At 51.6% G+C, this 10,874-nt stretch overlaps 1 pseudogene; it reads left to right on the top strand.

Moving 5' to 3' along the window:
- Nucleotides 1-9,718: 9,718 nt before the first annotated feature.
- Nucleotides 9,719-10,673, top strand: LOC107326825 (olfactory receptor 6X1-like; annotated as a pseudogene).
- Nucleotides 10,674-10,874: the final 201 nt, after the last annotated feature.

The following is a 10,874-nucleotide window of genomic DNA, read 5'->3' as shown; positions in this document are numbered from 1 at the left end:
AATCACTGATGAAGACTGGGTGGTGGATATTTCCATACCAGTTGGGATATTAAGTTTGTGAGATTTGCCCCGTTCGACAGAGAAACTCTCGTGACACGTGTGGTTCACAAAGAAGGTTTACTCATGCGTAACGTAGTAGTCACAAGCAAAGCCAGGACTGGCTTGGTACAATTGCATCACTTGTTATATTCCCCCCTTCCCGCGCTTTTTCCCGCCTCGTGATCGCGTTGCGGCTGTGGGCTATTAGGCCCCCCAATGTCCCCCCTGATCGTTCATGATGGCAGGGTCGGTCAGAGTCCATTGTCCTTGATTGCCAGTCCCCCTCCGGCTGGGTTGGCCCCTCCCTGCTACGTGCAGACCGCAGGTTCTGTGCTGCGTTGCGATCTTGTTTCGCTGCCCTGCGGCCCCGTTCCTTGCTTGCTCGCGCCGTTATCAGTTCGTAATTAAAAGCTTCTGCTGCGGTTTTCCTGTTTAGCTGGCCGCAGGTGGCTCGTTAATTAGCGGCGCTTTTGGTTCCTCTTTTCCCCGCTAGCTACCGCCGGTGGATTCCGCGTGGTCTGGTTGCGAGCTTCCCTGCAGCCCCGTGCTTCCCTGAAACCTCGTGCTGACCGAACCTGACATGCCGCCCCCCTGACGACAACTCCCCCCCTCGGTCCTATTTCGGCTTCCCGGGGTATTTCCTGTAAAAGTCCCGCACTAGGTCCGGCGCCCTTATGTGGGTTTTACTCACCCATTCGCTGTGGGACTTGGGGAAATGTTTCCATTGCACTAGGAGCTGGGTCTGCCCCTTGTGCCTCCGGGCGTCCAGTATCCGGTTGATTTCAAAATGCTGCTCCCCCCCGACCATGATGGGTGGTGGTACTCCCTCCGCCTTGTGCCAGGCGTTCCCTGGCTGGTGCAACTTTAGCAGGCTGCAATGGAACACCGGGTGGATCTTCCCGAGGCTTTTCGGGAGCGTCAGCCTGACGGTCACCGGATTGATGATCTCCGAAATGGGGAACGGCCCCACAAACCTCGGGCTGAGTTTTTTCGATGCCTGGTGCGTCTTTAGGTTTTTGGTTGACAGATACACCTGGTCCCCCACTTTCCACTTTTCCTCGGGGAGCCTCTTGCGGTCCGCGTGCTTCTTGTAGTCGGCTTTGGCTCTTTGCAATGCCGCGTGCGCCGCTCGCCGGGTCTCGTCGATTTGGGCGAACCAGGCGTCCAGGGAGTTGATCTGGGATTCCGGCTGAGGCAGCTCCGGCATGGGGATGAATTCTCTCCCGGTGGCTACTTTGAACGGAGAGAACCCGGTGCTCTTGTGGACGGCGTTGTTGTATGCCACCTCCGCGAATGGTAGTAGCTCCGCCCAATCGTCCTGTTGGTGCCCCACGTAGCAGCGCAGGTACTGTTCGAGCCCCCCGTTCAGGCGTTCCGTGGCTCCGTCCGTCTGCGGGTGCGCCGCGGAGGATAGGGCTTGTTTCGTCCCCACCCGCTTCAGGAACTCCCGCCAGAACCGCGCGATGAAGTTGCCGCCCCGATCGCTGACGATACGTCGAGGTGCGCCGTGGAGTCGGTAGACATGTTGCACGAACAGTTTCGCCAGCCCCTCGGCCGTGGGGACTCGCCGGCACGCTACAAAGTGCGCTTGTTTGGAGAATAAGTCCGTGACCACCCAAATGGCGGTCTTCCCCTTACTCTCCGGGAGCTCCACTATGAAGTCCATGGCGACCTCTTGCCAAGGGCCGTCGGGTTCCGCTACCGGCTGGAGTAGGCCTCTAGGTTTGCCTTTGGCTCCTTTCGCTGTTGCGCACACCGGGCAACCCCCCGAGTACGCCTCCACGTCCTTCCGGAGCGTGGGCCACCAAAACTGCCGCCGGATTAAATGGAGTGTCTTTACGAAGCTGTAATGCCCCGCGCTCCGGCTGTCGTGGGCTCTCTCCATGACCTCCCGTCGGCAACCCTCGGGCACGTACAGCTTTCCTTCGTGCCACCACAACCCCTCTTGGCCGGTTAGCGCCTCTCGGTTCTGCTTGAGCCACCCGTCCCGCTCCGCTGCCTCCGCGAACCCTTGCCTTACTTCAGACGCCGCGTCCCGTCGCTCCCCCTTGGTCTGGCTTCGGGTCACCGCCTTTGCAGCCAGCCTGCTGGCGGGGATGACGGAGTCCACGATCTCCTCCCGTAGGCTGGCGTGCTGGGGCATGCGAGACAGTCCATCCGCTAAGAAGTTGCGCTTCCCGGGGATGTGTTTCAGTGTGAACCTGAACCTCCCGAAGTATTGGGACCACCGTGCCTGTTTGGGGGATAGCTTACGCGGGGTCTTCAGGGCCTCGAGGTTCTTATGGTCCGTCCACACCTCGAACGGTTCAGTTGCCCCCTCCAGTAGATGCCTCCACGTGGCCAGCGCCCACTTGACCGCGTACGCCTCTTTCTCCCACACCATCCACCTCCTCTCCGTCTCGGTGAATTTGCGGGAGGCGTAGGCGCACGGGTGGATGGCCCCTCCGGGCTGGGTTGGAGCAGGACTGCTCCCGTTGCCACGTCTGATGCATCCACTTGGATTATAAACCGCCGGTCTGGGTCGGGATGGCGCAGGATCGGCTCCGCGGTGAACCGCTGTTTTAGTTCCTCAAACGCCCCCTGGCATTCTGCAGTCCACGCGAGTGCCATGCTGGGCTTGGGGGTTTCCCAGTGCCCTTGGTTTTTAGCAGGTCGGTTAGGGGAAGGGCGATTTGGGCGAAGTTCGGGATGAACTGACGATAGAAGTTCGCAAACCCTAGGAAGCTTTGGAGTTGCCTCCGGGTTCGCGGCGCTTCCCAGCCCAGGACATCCCTTACTTTCGCCGGGTCCATCTCAATTCCCCGGCTGGATATTCGGTAGCCGAGGTAGTCTAGTTGCTCTCGATGGAACTCGCATTTCGAGAGCTTTGCGTACAGCTGTGCCTTCAGCAGTCTCTGGAGCACCGTGCGCACCAGGCTCACGTGCTCCGCCAGGGTCTCGGTGTAGATGAGGATGTCGTCCAGGTAGACCAGGACGCCCCGGTAGAGTAGGTCGTGCAGCACCTCATTAATTGGCTGCATAAATACCCCCGGGGCCCCTTTTAATCCGAACGGCATCACGGAAAACTGGTAGCTTCCGAGCGGGGTGTTGAACGCCGTCTTCCACTCATCTTTTGCGCGGATCCTAACTCTGAAGTAGGCTTCGCGCAAGTCCAGTTTTGTGAACACCCTCCCCTTCGACAGATGCGACATCAAGTCCTTCATCAGGGGGAGGGGGTATTTGTACTCCGTGCTGATTGCGTTCAGCCCCCGGTAGTCTACGCACATACGGAGCGAGCCGTCCTTCTTCTCCCGGAATAACACCGGGGCCGCTAATGGTGACTTCGCGGGTTGGATGAATCCCCGTGCTAGGTTCTTGTCTATGAACTCGCGCAGGGCTCCCATCTCCCTCCTCGACAGGGAGTACATTTTTGGCTTAGGCAGGGTCGCTCCTGGCTCTAGCTCGATGGCGCAATCACTGGGCCGGTGTGGTGGGAGCTGGTCAGACTCCTTCTCCCCGAACGCTGCCGCCAGGTCTCGATACTGCCTCGGGATTCCGCCGCCCGTCGGGGGTTCCCCGGGTCCGGCCCCTCGCTTTGCGGTTGCCTCGCCAGTCGCCGCTGCCTCCCCTCGCCTCGGGATCGTGGCGGGTCTCCGGGGTCCCGGCGCTGCTGCTGCTGCTGTTGCTGTTGCCGCCCGGGTCTCGGGCCCCATCTGCTCTCGCCCCATCTCCCGGTGTCCCGGACCCTCCGCTTGTCCGCCGGTGGTTGCGGCTGCCTCCGTCTCCACGGCTCGGTCCCCTCTGCTCTCGCCCCTCGCCGGTCTGTCGACCCCGAACCGCACTGCCTCCGCCGTCCAGTCGACTCGTGGGTTCCGCCGCCGCAGCCACGCCAAGCCGAGTACCACCGCGTAGTCGGCCACCGGGACCACCACGAACCTCAGTTCTTCCCGGTGACTCCCGATCGTCATCTGGACCGGCTCGGTGTAATACTGAGCTGGCCCCCCCCCTGCCAGCGTGCCATCTAACTGGCTGAATGAAATGGGCTCCCGGAGGCGCCTCAGCTATAGCCCGAGCCCCGAGACCACCGCTGGGTGCATCAAGCAGTGGGTGCAGCCCGAGTCCAGTAGCGCCCGTAGCTGCGCCTCCCCTCCGGATCTCACCCCCGGACGTGTATCCTCACCCGGAACGGTGGGCAGTCCTCGTCTCCTATTGGGTCCGCGCGCCTCGACTCCCCTGCTCGCACTGGGACGCCGTTCAGTGCGAGCGCGCCTCGTTTCCCGCCGGCTCCGAGTCCTCTCCGGAGGATGCTGTCTCCGGGGTCGACCACCCCCGCGTCCTTTCTCGGTCACCGCCGCCACTGCCCCCTTCCGCGGTCGGTCACCGGTCCTTTTCCCGTTCGCACGCGGGGTTTTGACTTCGGGCCGTGGTGGGGCGCCTTCCCGCTCCGTCGGGCACTGCGCCGCTCGGTGGCCTCTGCCTCCGCATCGGAAGCACAGATTCGGGGCTCTGGTCGCCTCTCGCCTCCCGGTGGACTGCCGTCGACCGCTCCGTCTCTCCTCGGGGGTCCTCTCCCTCGGCCGGTCCCTCGTCTGGTCCCGTCGTCTTGTGCTCTGTTGGATCTGCCGCCACGCTGATTCCGCCGTTCCGGCCAGCCAGATCCAATCCTTCACTGTGGCCGGGTCGTCCCGCCCCAGTGCCCGTTCCAGGATCTCTGGGTTGAGTCCCCTCTTAAAATACTTCACCTTCAGGGACTCCGGCCAGTCCGCGAGCTTCTCGGCCAACCTCCGGAACTCCAGGGCATATTCCGATACCGATTTGCCCCGCTGCCTGAATTGTAGGATGTCGTCCTCCGCCCGCTTGGCGCTCAATGTGTCCTCGAATCTGTCCCGGAGCGCCTGCATGAAGTCCGGGAAACTCCGTAGTTCCGCCGCGTTGGCATCGTACAGCCCGATCACCCAGCTGGCGGCTTGGCCATCTAGCAGCTCGGCCACGTAGGATACCCTGTCCTCGTCTCTAGCGAATAGGTGACCACCCCTCTGCATGAACCCCCTGACGTGCGTCAGAAAGTGCGGCAGCTGTTCGGGGTCCCCTGAGAACTTCCCAGTGATACCTCGAAGTCTCAGGGCGTCTGCCGCCCGTTGGTCCTCCGACCGGGGCGCCGTGGGTGGTGCCGGCGGGGGTGTCGGACCGCCCCCCTGTCGCTCGCCTCCTCGTTCACCGCCGGTGGCCCCACTCTCTGTAGTAGGGTCTGGAGCATCGCCTCCACGGCGTCTAGGCGTCGCTCGACTCTCTCCTCTAGTCGGGCGAATTTCTCGCTCCACTCACGGTTCCGGAATCCCGAACCCCGGGTCATCGTAACGCCCGAATCGTCTGGTCCTTGATTCACGCCCATCGACCACCGCTCGGATGGAGTGCGCCCGGCCCTGGCCGCTGCCCCGTCGCTCCCGGGCGGCTCCGACCGCCCTTCCGCGAGCCTGGATCCCTCGCGCTCCAGCTGACCCACGGATTCCTCGTCGCTGGTCATGCCTGTATTGAGAAAGAAAACGCTCCTCGGTGGTACCGGGTAGCGCTGACGGTGAGTCCTGGCTTTATGTGAGATTTGCCCTGTTCGACAGAGAAACTCTCGTGACATGTGTGGTTCACAAAGAAGGTTTACTCATGCGTAACGTAGTAGTCACAAGCAAAGCCAGGACTGGCTTGGTACAATTGCATCACTTGTTATATTCCCCCCTTCCCGCGCTTTTTCCCGCCTCGTGATCGCGTTGCGGCTGTGGGCTATTAGGCCCCCCAATGTCCCCCCTGATCGTTCATGATGGCAGGGTCGGTCAGAGTCCATTGTCCTTGATTTCCAGTCCCCCTCCGGCTGGGTTGGCCCCTCCCTGCTACGTGCAGACCGCAGGTTCTGTGCTGCGTTGCGATCTTGTTTCGCTGCCCTGCGGCCCCGTTCCTTGCTTGCTCGCGCCGTTATCAGTTCGTAATTAAAAGCTTCCGCTGCGGTTTTCCTGTTTAGCTGGCCGCAGGTGGCTCGTTAATTAGCGGCGCTTTCGGTTCCTCTTTTCCCCGCTAGCTACCGCCGGTGGATTCCGCGTGGTCTGGTTGCGAGCTTCCCTGCAGCCCCGTGCTTCCCTGAAACCTCGTGCTGACCGAACCTGACAAAGTTTATCATTACGCATTTACTTCGTATCATGATGTGTTTTCAATAAAGTCTGTTTCCTAAGCTTGTCATTAAATTGTTATAGACACCTCAATATTCCATATTTTCATTATAATGTCCCTATAATATTGAGGTGTCTATAATAATAAATTAAGTATTTAAATATGTTAAATACACATATATTTAATATATAACATTAAATTGGAATTCTTTGAAGTTTTGTATGCTAAAATGATGTGGAGGGAATGTTGGGCTAGGAATGGAAAGGCAAAGGTTCAATCCCCATTGTCATGGAAGCTTACAGGGGACATGTCATTCGTCATACGCCTGACAGAAAGCACTTCTTGTGGGAAAATATTTGAGGAATGTCTATCTGACAAGAAGAAAATCATTCTTGACATTCTTGTCCTTATGTTACCTTAGTAGTATCATTTACACTTGGGATAGGGAATCTGGGAACAGAAGAAAGTGTCTATCCTGGAGCAGTGTCAAATTATGAACCTTGAACCCTAAAAAGAATCCTTGCATGGTGTAACATATACAAATCTATGTATGTTACCATCTTATTTGCCATCTGAACTGTCTCACTTTGTCCATTCTAGGTCCCACATTTTACAAACACCCCTCTTAAGCAATATTCTACTGCCACATAGAATTACATCACCATAAATCCCAGAGTTGAAGGAGACATTTCGGCCAATGAATTCCACCTCCTGCCCCCACTTTGGTGCAAGAATCCAAAATAAGTCTCCCAAAGAGACGCAACGTAGTCTCCACCTAAATACAATCAGTCATGAGGAGACCACCTTCTTAAACACTGATAATCAGGGGAGATATGGGGACACAACATCGAATGCATCATGACCTCATACAACATATGACACAATTATGTCCTGGAGATCATTGGATGATAACAACATAATGCAAAGTCCTTGATTTTGGGGACTTCGAAATGACGAGCAAAATGCTGGCTGGGGAATTCTTGGAGTTGGCCAAGTTTCAAAACTTCTGATTCCCTGAATTATCTTGCCCCTCCCTGCCACACCTGAATGGGATTTCAAATTTGTGAGTCCTGAGGATACCCCAGTGAATGTCTTCACCTTGAATTCTAAGGAAAAATGAATGTGGAAAAAGGGGAAGTGGGAAGAAAATCATTCTTGGACATCTTCTGCAATCAGTTCCTTCCCTCTTTTTCTGAGACTTTGAAGAGTGTTTATAATGGTCTGTGGGAACAATATTGGGAGACAGGTGGAAGAGATGCTGCCTTGAAAGCAATCAGATGAAAGGGGGAGGAGCCTGCTTCTGAATAATGGTCAAAGAAATAAACTTAAAAAGGTCCTCCCAAATGTATTAGTATGTTAAAAGTGACGGTGGGAGTTTAGTATTTCAGAGTTGCACGATTCTGTACACATAGCCTTACAATAAAGTAGAATTATCTTATCTACTCATTGTTTGCTGTCTGGTTTACCTGGGACAGCTGACAGTCTTTAAAGACTTAATAGTATATAGAAGACTCCATTTCCAGGACTGGCACTTGGACTATTGGTCTAAATAAAACCAGGCATCTTTGACAATGATTCAAAATCCTATCTTCTGGGGATAGTGTATGGTTACTTAGAGAAAGAGGGAAAGAAATGTCTTCCCAGATGTATCAGTATGTAAACATAGCCTTACAATAAAGTAGAATTATCTCATGTAGTCATTGTTTGCTGTCTGGTTTATCAGGGAGTCTGACAGTCTTTGAAGACTCCATTTCTGGGACTGGCACTTGGAATTTTGGTCTAAATAAAGCCAGGCATGATTGATGGTGATTCAGAATCATATATTCTGGGCGTAATATATGGATACTTAGAGGACGAGGGAAACAAATGTCTCTAGAGAAGGTATCTCAATCATCTGAATAAAATTAAGCACTGCATCAGTGAAGGGTTTACATTTTCTCTTTCTGCAGTGGAAGAGCAGCGTGAATTAGACCCACTGAAAAAGAGTTGTACAGTTTATCCTTGTTGGTTTATCTCCAGAGGACCTCCAGATCTTGGGTTGGCAATTGAATTTGGTCCATATCAGCCTTCAGTATTTTCTAGGTATAGTGCATGGATACTCATGGGAAATTAAAGGAACATATCCTTAGAGACTTTATCACAATCTTCTGTAGAGAATAAGGAAATCACGTTTCAAAGATGCAGTCTGCTCTATGTTCTTAATGGCAAGGAACATAGTTTTCAAGAATTCTACAATTTTTCCCAGCGACATGATATATATCACGTTCTTTGCTCCTTCAAAACACTGCCATGATGAATGGATAAAGAGATGGAGTGAAAGGCACTTGGAGAAGACAAGGCAAGTAATGAAGGAAGAACAAGTCAAGGTAAAGGTGAAGAGATCTTTTGGTCCATGTTTTATAAAAGGAGCACATGGAACAGAGGTTCACTGAATGACTTACTAGCATACACACACATTCACCCTCAGAGAGAAACATGTTGGCTTTTCTATTTCTACAGCGCTTGATTTACTTACATCTCCATTCTCTAAATTATGGTATTATAGATCATGTTTCTTACGTATAGAGATACAGGCAAAGAATCCATGAGGGGGAAAAAGTTGTGCAGAATTACCTGGCCAGGAAAGGCAATTAAGCCCATCCATCACTGCTGAGGTCTTGACTTGTTATTTCCAAAAAGATTGGGTGTGTGGTATAGAACTGTATTCCTTCTTTTTTTTCCTACAAGGGGAAGGACAAAATCCAGGTCTCCTGGAACAGTGGGGAGAAAGGAATTAAACTAATACATTTTTCAAACCATCTGTAATAGTGGATGCTTTGGGTGACCATAAATTAATCTCATTCTCTCTCTCAAGTGAGTTTATATTCTTTTTTCTTGAGAATCTCAGATAATACCCTCTTTGCTACACAAAATAGTCTTCAGTCCTTTTGTTACTTTTTCCCTATAATTTGGCTTCACTAAATCATTCAGTTCTCTTTTCATTTCCTCTCAACCACCTCTTCCATGTCATCTATAAATATTCTTCTCCTTTTTCAATCATTGTTTTTCTATCATTCTCTGTTATTTCATTATCAGCATTTTACTGCTCTCTTCTTTTGATAACTAACAATACAAGAAGTGTTTCTACACAGAGGTACGGGAATCTGTCATCCCAGAATTCCAAACTCCCAAGTTCTAACCTGTATCAAAATACTTTTCCTCTAGAGTACAAGTTCCAAAAATGTCATTACACATTTCAGAATCCCCAAATGTCCTCCTATTTTCCAACGGTGGCAAATTTCACACATTACAGGTTTTGGCCTCATGTTTTGTGCAATTCTAGTGATGGGCCTTTAGAAATCATAACTGACATTCAAATATTTATCCTTAAGTGTCTTATTAAACTACCATAGCTATGCACACCTTTCGTAAACTTCATGTGAAAATCTAGACTTATGTTCTTTGTGTTGCAATCACAATTGTAGTATCTGAAAAATGTCAAAGGTAGCTTAATCTTGATTCAATGAAGTGTCCATGTTTTCTCTTTTTGTAGCAGAAGGAGAACATGAATTTGACCAACTGTACAAGAGCAACTGAATTTATTATTGTTGGATTGCCAAGTGTTTCAGGAATGGATAACATGATGTATGCTAGTGTGTTTCTGCTCTACCTCCTGTGTCTGATGGGCAACGGGCTCATCATTGTGATGGTAATTGTGGATCACCATCTCCAGAAGCCCATGTATTTCTTCCTTAGCAACCTTTCAGTCATTGACATTGGACACACTACAGATTTTATTCCTAAACTGCTGGTCAATTATCTCTCTGCAAACAATTCCATCTGTTTCTACTGCTGTATGGCACAGTTGTACTTTTATTTCTTTTTTGGGGTGACAGAATATTTTATCATCACTTTGATATCCTTGGACAGATACCTAGCCATCTGCCATCCTTTGAGATATGCCACTATCATGACTTCTGGAGTCTGCCTTAAACTGGCAGTAGGTGCCTGGTGTGGAGGCTTTTTCTCCATTCTTTATCAGATAATAATTGTTGCTAAACTACCCTTCTGCACCTCTAATATTATCAATCATTTCTATTGCGATGTGGGACCTCTGTTGAAGATTGCAGGAGGAGATATACGGGTCATTGAAGCCCTCGGTTTCCTAATTACCGTGCTTGTGGTTATGTCCTCCATGCTTTTCACCCTCATCTCTTACCTCTTCATCATTTCCACCATTCTCCGAATGCCTTCAACCTCTAGGCAGCAGAGGGCCTTTTCGACATGTGCTTCCCATCTGATTGTAGTCACCATTTTGTATGGCTCAGTTTTTTTTTTTTGTTTATTTAAGACCAACTGTCAAGAACTCTTCCTATAGTAAGATGAAGTCTGTTTCTGTTGTGAATACTATAGTCGTTCCAGTGCTCAATCCTTTCATTTACACCATTAGGAACCATGAAGTGAAAGAAGCAGTTTGGAAAGCATTAAGAAAAAAGACTCCAGCTTTCCCTAAACTCTAAACCTAGACCTGTGTGGAGAAGCAATCCTGTACTTGAAAATGAGGAGTGGGAGAAGTATCCATTAGAGATATTATACCATTATTTTAGCTTGCCTAAGTCATAAGGATGGAAGAAGAAGGAGGTCAATGCTTGTAACCCAGTGTTTGAAACTGTGATGCTAGCATCCATTGCTCAGTCAAGGTTGAGTCTCAGGGAGGGTTT

This window comes from Python bivittatus, unplaced genomic scaffold, assembly GCF_059951505.1.
Source record: "Python bivittatus isolate LINGU-HERP-01145 unplaced genomic scaffold, Pbiv_v1 ctg000430_np1212, whole genome shotgun sequence".
Classification (NCBI taxonomy): domain Eukaryota; kingdom Metazoa; phylum Chordata; class Lepidosauria; order Squamata; family Pythonidae; genus Python; species Python bivittatus.
The sequence above is the reverse complement of the archived record's forward strand: the minus strand, read 5'-3'. Positions and strand labels throughout refer to the sequence as shown.